General features: G+C 32.2%; 1 long non-coding RNA gene across 1 annotated transcript in view; it reads left to right on the top strand.

The window, feature by feature from the left end:
* LOC111733111 overlaps nucleotides 1-8,909 on the top strand; it is a 57,869-nt gene that overhangs the window by 37,106 nt on the left and 11,854 nt on the right. The gene's annotated exons all lie outside the window — the stretch shown is intronic.

Raw genomic sequence — 8,909 nt, 5'->3', positions numbered from 1 at the left:
GCTTTCACTTGCACTTGATACATTTTCCATCTACTGTTAGGTTTCTAATTAGCAAATGTTTGTCAATAGTGGGGATAACATGTCCTCACACAGCAGAGATAGCTTGGTGGCTCTCTTAAGCACATTCCCGACATGCCACACTGTGTGTAGGCTTCATGCGGCACATTCGCTGGGTTACCACAGCCTTCCTTGTTTGGGTTATTTTATTTTAGATTTACCGATACTGTTGTGAAGCACTGCCTTGTCTTTTTGTATCACCTGTCCCCGAATTACTATGCAGTAAGTGTTATTTTATCATCCCGGGTGAAAATGTTGTTAAAATCAAATGCAACTGTTTTGAGCCGTTATAAGCAACAATCAATAACGATCACAAGCAGAAGTGAAAGGGATGAAGAAGGTAATAACACCGCTATATTGCAAATAATTCAGATAGTTACTTGATCACTACCTTCATCATCACCATATTTCTTTGCTTCATTCCCATACTCAATTATTCACATATATGTGTGGCATGTGTTTCCTGCTTTAAAGTGGCTAACATAGATAGAAGTGAATATCTGAAAATGGAATGCATTTTTATAGTCATATTACTTTTTATTCAAATAGTACACATTGGAATTATTTCTAAATTTGATTAATCTTCCTGACAAAGGATGATTATATGCAGTCTTATATGTAAGTTTATACAAAAGATTACAATCCCTATGGAAAATTCCTTGTAAATTATGGATTATGTAAAATTAGCAGTGTCCATAATAAAAAAAAAAAATCAGCAGTGTCCATAATAAACAACAAAAAAAAAACTGATTGTAGCTTTACTAAAAGTTATTAAATTCTTGTGAAATACAATCTCAGCCATGCGTTATCAAAGAAAATAGAAACTTGATTGCCAATTATAAGCAGTTTAATTCATAAAGAATGAATCATTCTGCGTTCTATCATTTAGAGTTTTTGTAACATATTCCTATTAGGGAAATTAACACTAACTACTTCTCTCAGCCACTCAAAATAAGCACTTTCATAACATTAAAGTAAATTCCTTTATGTGGCTTCAACCTCATTTTTAAATCTGCCTGAGTCATTTGTTTGAACTGAAATAAAGTCATTTCAAAAGAACATTGTCACAAGATCAATATCTTTGGAACGATGCTTTGGCTGTGACCGAGCATTTTCGTAGAATCAGAGTCATTATCTGGTGATAGGATGCCAGATCTGCTGACAATTACTTTCAGTTTTAAGCATCACCGTAATAATTTCTGCTGTTTTTTCTTATTAAATATTACATTAATGCTTTTGACATGTGAAATTCTGTTAGTATGTCTTCATTGAATTATTTAAAGAAATATGTATCCTCAATATTATTTCCCTGCTCGATTTCATACAATCAAATGCATCAAAGTCTTTATCAGTTATATAATAAGAGAATCATCAATATAAGATGTTTCTTGAGCACCAATTACATGAGTTCATAATCTAGACAGAGAGAACACAGTCTGGGACACTTCAGTCCCTGATGTCACTGTCCAGACTTCAAGGGGATGAAGTCCATGTGAATTTTAACTAAACGTTACTACTCTTGAATCTGCTTTGTGACTCAGTTTTTCATCAGTCTGACTCTCCTTGCCCATGTTCACTGGAGTGCCAGCGGTATGTTTGGACATCTCTATCTCTGTGATGTAGCCTGAAATCCTAAGCCTAACTCTAATCTTGTACTCAAATAGTTTTGTTATGAGATTGGTGATACTTAGCCTTTGGGGAAAAAAATACAGGCCTCTTAAACCTCTTCTTTCTTTGCTTCAGGATTTTCACTCATATTCTTGGTCATGTCCGTCCAGTTCAGGGCCTGTCTTCTCACTTGCATCCTCTTTCCCTCTGTATCATCTGTAATTTCCATTCCATTACAAACAAAGATTCCATTCTTATTCTCTTCATAGAAATGTCTCTCTCCTTCCTTGCTTCATTCAAAATTGTCTCTCTCCCACTCTTTCTGCAGACTCGTCAATGAGAAACTGTGCTTTTCCCATATTCTACCTAATAATGAGCCAATAAGTGGAATGAGCTTACTATTATGTTCAGACGACTACTTCTCAATTCACGTAGAATAAACTCTGGTCCTTTGGGATTTTATGCAATCTCATTCTATCACTTTCATGATGTATTGTCCTTGACATCTTTTAACTTCCAGGATCAATTCTCTACATTCATTGAGAAGATAGGTAAAAAAGGATTTCTGTTTTATTCCTACCACTAAGTATGTGATTGCCTAGGATCATTTTAAAATCCATCTAGAATACTAATTAAAATACAAAGGGAGAAGTTCCTTGGCTTCATTAAATTTAGTTGTTTTCACTTTATAGCAATGATCACACCTTTTCAAGACAAATAGCTATATCACTTTGAAAACACTAAAATCTATTAGCCAAACATTTAATGTAATTTCTTGTCTTTAGTGCTTTTCTTTCTTCATGACTGAAAACAGCTGTGTTTGACCTTCTCAGAGTCTTTGTTCTCTTATTCATTTTTGTCAGTGTCCAGACAGCCTCACCTTGTACTTATATAAGGTCTGAGTATCATGGACCCAATATGCAAACACATACATTAAGTTTTACATAAGACAATGAGAGAAACAAAGTCAAGGAAGACAGCAGACCTCTCTCTAATAGTTTCACGGGATCATGGGCAGATTGGGAGAGAATATTTTCTTGAGAAGTAAATTGACAAAATAGGTAGATATTTGTGTTAGGATGGATAAAGTAAGAAAACAGAAAAAGTATTTCGGACATGTGCTTTATAACGGGACTAGGTTAAAAAGTTTATGAAGGGGCTAAACTGGCAAAAACTTCATGGTGGATGCTGAAGCAATAGACAAAAGAGGTGTAATAACATCTGATCTGGAGGTTGCTTGTAACTTTCAGCTGGAGCTCACCAGCTCACACTTCCTACTTAACTAGGAACATTGACCCTTTCTAGGCTTGAAATACCAAAGATGTTTTTGGCACCTATTCTATTGGAAATAGAATTAAGACACTTCCCTTTCCTCTTGATTTTTAATCTCCCAACAGAGCCTCAAATCAGCAGAACCTAATATGAATCCATCATACAAAGGAGAAACGTGGCTTACAGATTTCTCAGCTCCATCACTACAAAATTTAGCATGGAGGGGCATGTACAGGGCTTACTAGACACAGATAAATAAACAGCATGTCTTGATTGTGAAAGGCAGTAGAGGCCAGATAAAAAATTAGAAATTTATTTGTATGTCTTACAAAGTTTTTCAAAGTTTATCTGAATTCTTCCCTCTCTTTTTAAATTTCCTAACAAACTCATTCCTATTGTAAGCGGTACCTTCTTTTATATAGGCACTATTTTTTACACAGGAATCAATGCAACTGTGATTGGTAATTGCTACTTTTATATGGCACAGCATCTTGAGTACTTATACCTTAAAATTCTTGAAACATTCACACCAAAGTCATGACAAATAGGCCCTGAAGGGAACAGCCTCTGCTTTAGATAAACAAAATTGTGTAAAGCAACCTAATTTTACTGAATTATTTTTCTAGAAAATCATCTTGTTACATATGAATGAACAACTTTATGACAGTATTAGAAATCACGCTGAGAGTTTAGAACCTGGAGATTTTGCTTAATCCTGGGTATGAGAAAATAACAATCTTGTCATCTCATTGTTATTGTACCAAATTTATTTGAATATTCCCTTTGATATCATTGACATGAGAAAGATAATAATAAAACTATCTTTAAAGTTTTAATTAGTCCACTAATTTAATATAACCACTTAGTTTTATAGAATTAGTGGAAGTAAAATAGATATCTCTGTGCACCCCTTTGTCATTTACTTCATTACATTAATCTATCTTATTCACTCTTAATGTTTAATATATTCTATTTTCATTGAATAATAAGGAAACCAAATACCATTAGTGTCACCAGTCATGCAATATAAACAATGTACATATATAATCTTACATATTTCAAAACTATATGTTAATTTCTTGAATTTTAGAGGCAAAAAAGCTAAATGTCTTTTATATATGTTGTTGACATTTCTCCTAGCTAGCATATGATCTTATTATTTTTTTTAGTAGAAATAATAGACTTACACAGATCAATCTAATCTCTAGTCCTTTACTATCAAGAGAGGACATTTTCTCTGAAAAGATTGGCTCGGTTCCTGGGGAAAAGGAGGAAACCACACAAATCAATTAAAGTATATGAAAAAGCATCAAAAATAGCTTCATTCAGAACTTTTCCTATAACAGAGTACTTGAAGTACCAGAGTTCTCACTGATTCATGGATTGTTTCTCATTTATTCTTATTCCAGGAACTTTGCTGAGAGAACCAGACCTGAAACTACACCAGAAACTCTTGCTTTGCAAGAAATGTTTTTTAAATCTCACTCAAGGATCAGAACTGCAGTCTATTATATTCACCACTAGCCACATGTGGCAATTTAAATTAAACAAAACTAAATAAAATTAAAAATTCATTTGCATAAGCCCCATGTCATATGCTTCCTAGTCATCTTTGACTAGTGATGATTATTAGGATAAAATTTATGAACATTCCATCATCATTAGTAGTTCTGTTTGACAATACTGATCTAGAACAAGATAAAAGGAAAAAAAATGGTAGTTCCATTGTGATCCCAGGTACTCATTGGATTTTTTTTTCCATAAAATAGGTAATAAAAATGTTTTAAAATAAAAAAGATAGACTATACTTTCAGTACCTACCTAAAGGTAAGCTATCTTTGGTACAAATAAGAGTAGAAATTAAGAGATATCAAAGTCAGAATTTAGTTTGAAATCCTATTGCCTATTCAGTAAATATCAAAACTTTCTATTTCTTTAAGAGATAGTCATGAGTTGACATACTGTATGTCTTTTGAAATGACATCATTATGGAGTAAATGGACTACAATGACTATTAATCCTATATTTTATTTTTTTAATGTAATTTTTAAGTGTAAAAAAATACCACTGGAACAATGTCATCATATCATATTGTTATGGTAGATCAAAAGAAAAAGCATAATACTAGTTATAAATGGAACACCTAAGTGAAGATGGAGTATTCAATTAAAAGATGATCAACACTCCAAAATCATTTGGTCTTCTAAAGCTTTATTATAACAACTAAAGTTTTAAGAAGCTTTCATTTTGTTTTGTTTTGACCATCAGTTTATAGCTATTGTTTGGTTCTGTGTTCAACTCCATGCAGTACGAAGACACAATACCCTATTCATACAGATGCCTAGAAATATTTGGATATGATTGATTTCTCTATCTAAAACTAGTTGAAGAGAATCCTAGAAATTTGATATTCTAAAAGAACTCTATCTGAGAGCTATAATAGTCAACAACACAGTTAACACTATTAAAAGATAATTTTCTCAGTTCTGAAATATGAAAAAAAGGTTATAATATGTTCTCTTCCGTATGTTAGTTGGGACATTACATTAATACTCTTAATTGAAAACAAAGTGAACAAAATTCTTATCTCCTTCACTTGGTGCTTATCTCATTTTAGGCTGAAAATACAAATTCTGTATGAGATCTTCAAGAATATTTTGGAATAACTCAAAACAACAAAAAAGACAAATTAATAAAATTTAATGATATACATTTTATTAAATTTAATGATATAATGTTACAAATACAATTTAGTGACTACTCATATCATGTAAGTTAATACAAACAAGAGTATAAACACTCATCAGGAGTGTGGCATGAAGTTTAATATGCAAGTAAATTCCCTTAATGGTCAGTGGAGAAGATATATAGACTGCAGTTGTCAGTAATATATGCTGAAGACCCAGAGACCCAGAGAGTTTATGGGATATTTCAGTGTGAAGAAGAGATTGCAATATTATCTACACATGTAGCATTGAGAAGTAGTTTATAGTGTACATAGTTTATACTCTAGAATACAAGCTGAGTATAGTTGTAGGTGTGCATGTTCTGTTCTCTTTGGTAATATTCCATGTCTTTCCTCCCATCAGGTGGAAAAATTAGTTTTGCCTCCATTTACTTATTTATTTCAATATTCCTGATCTATTCCTGATGTGCTCATTCTTTTGATTATTTTTTGAATAGTCCTAAAACCTTCCTGGTTCTTTTAAAGTTAAGTAAAATCTTTAACACTATTTCTATATCTGCATGATAGCCATGGTTTTCATTTTTTCTGAAAATCATCTTCACAACAGTCACTCTTTTAGTCAATATCCTTCTGCTAGGGTGCCTTTTCCGCATGAAATTGGAAATAAAGACATCTTAATCCCTTGTGGTGCCCACGATGAAACTGCTTCTTTCTTTCCTTTGGTGTCATAAAGAAAGAGTTAGTCAGAAAACTTTGTTTCTTCTCTCTCTGCACACCCCCGCTCCTTATCTGCTAGCAGAAATCAGCAACAACAAAAAATTTACTAACTACAAATAATAAGAGTGTGGCCTTCATCCATTAGGCATACAAAATGAAAAATAAATCAATAAAAAGATGAACAATTCTTTATTTTGAAATCCTCAGTACTTTCTGGGGAATATTAGAAGTTGGAAATAGAGGTCAAGATCATTAAATCTTGTATCAATGACAACTGTTGCCTGAAACTCCTGGAAAGTTTTGTTGTTGTTATTTTTTTCATTTCTTGATGCTTGATGAGACTCCAGAATAAAGAAAACATCTTCAGTTTATCTCTTCATTAGTAAATACTTCAAATTGAGTATTGAGCAAGTTTATCAAAATATCTAATTGCTTGTAGAAATTAGATGTTTAAATAAATTAGAGACTTCTACAATAATATATTGAGCACTTACTCTATAATATAAAGTTCTAAGTGCTGGAATTACAACCATAAAGAAAACAGAAGAAAATCAAAATAAATAAATATACTATAATATAAAATCAAGTAAGTCTAAATGTTATAAAGAAAAACACAGTATATAAGGGAATATCTATTATGTGTAGGGCAGATATTAAAACCAGGTCATCAAGGAAGTCACTGATAGCATAAAATATGTATAGAAATTCAAATGAAATTATTAAAGGTTAAATTCAATTGCTCTTTCCTGTCTTTATTAGTTCACGAGGGAAGAAATACTGAAAATGATGCAAAGGACCAATTTTTGTCATGCTCCATGATATCATTGAGCTAATCCAACTGCCAATCTCTGATTGATTTCAAAAGATCTCTATGCTCAAATCAGCTCTGCAGAGATGCAGAGCAGAATGACAAATTGACTTAGAGACACTTGACATCCAATATGCTTGATTCAGTTTTTCTGACACAGATGAACATAGCATTTTCTGGGGTTTAAAAAAAAAAAAAAATGGAGAATTTTCTCTATGGCTCTATTGAACTTGAAGTTATTTTTGCAAGTATTCCCTGTGATGAATTTTCTTAAAAGTAATTAAACAATTCTTGTTTTTCTTCTAATAAAGTGTTATTGAGTGAAAAAGAGAACTCACCATCACATATTTTGAAAAAAGATTTCCATCTACTAAGAAAAGAAATCATTAACTTATAAGCCTAAGGGATATAATTAGGGGCATTTTATATTATTGTATTGTGCAAAAAAATCCATGTGATAGATATAGTTCAGAAATTATTCGTGTGTGTTCTTATGTAAATCCATTGACAGCAATAGATATCTGACTGAAAATTTTGTTAATAAGACTACAACTATTATATGAAAATTCAACTTAATCCTTCAAAGACTATAAAAATGTTATTTTAAAAAAGGTGATAATTTAGTCTCCAATCTTAGATAGTCTTCACATCACTGCAGAGTTTTACCTTAAGGAAATGTAAAGGGGTTGAATGATATATAGACATATAAATATCATGTTTCAGTATCTTCTGTGAGTGGGATAGAATCCTTAGATAGCAAGTTTCAAAAGATGCCAGACCAGGTGTTTTATCTTCCCCTCAACCATAATTGTCATCATCTACTATATTTGTTTCCATGAATTCTTCTGGTTTTGAACTGCATTTATGTTTCCATATCCTCACTGACTTACTCTGTTAATAAATGGACCTTGAGAAACTTGTCACAGTAAGGAACCCCATTATTTGGGACCTAGGATATCAGAAATGTGTTATCAGATACTTTTCACTAATCACAGAAATGAAACAATTTCTTGGAATTCATAGCTAAGACCTATAAAATTGGTGATTAAGATAATTTAAAAAATTGGAATCATTACATATTTTGTAATTATGAATAACGAATAAGATTTTTTTTAAATACATAGATTTACTTGCCTCATTAAACATTGTACTTAAACTTCTCCATAGGTTTTCTTCATCTACATCATTAGATGACATTTGAAAATCAGGATATTAATTATTTTGATTAATTAATTAATTTTTATGGTGACATTGGTTAACAAAATTCAATAAGTTTCAGCTGTACATTTTAACAGTAATCATGTATATAAATTTACATTGTGTGTTCACCTCCCATAGCTAGATTTCTTTCTGTCACCACACGTTTGACCCCCTTTACCCTGTCTACCTCTCCCCTCTCTCTACCTGCTCCCTTCTGGTAACCACTAGTCTATAGTTTATGACCATAAGTCTTTGTTTGTTTGTCCTGTTCATTTGTTGCTTTTAGGTTTATATCTCACATATAAGTGATATCATGTGATTTCCAACTTTTTCTGTCTGACTTATTTCGCTTAGCATGATTATCTCGCGGTCCATCCACGTCGCAAATGGAAGTATTTCATCTCTTCTTCTGGCTGAATAATATTCCATTATATGTATGTACCACAGCGTCTTTAGACAATCATCTATCATAGGACACTTCAGTTGCTTCCATGTCCTGGCCACTGTGAATAATGCTTCTATGAACATCAGTGTGCAAATATCTTTTCGAATATGGATTTT

This window comes from Pteropus vampyrus, unplaced genomic scaffold (genome assembly GCF_000151845.1).
Source record: "Pteropus vampyrus isolate Shadow unplaced genomic scaffold, Pvam_2.0 Scaffold13, whole genome shotgun sequence".
Classification (NCBI taxonomy): domain Eukaryota; kingdom Metazoa; phylum Chordata; class Mammalia; order Chiroptera; family Pteropodidae; genus Pteropus; species Pteropus vampyrus.
Note: the sequence above shows the minus strand (reverse complement) of the source record. Positions and strands in the feature narration are given on the sequence as shown.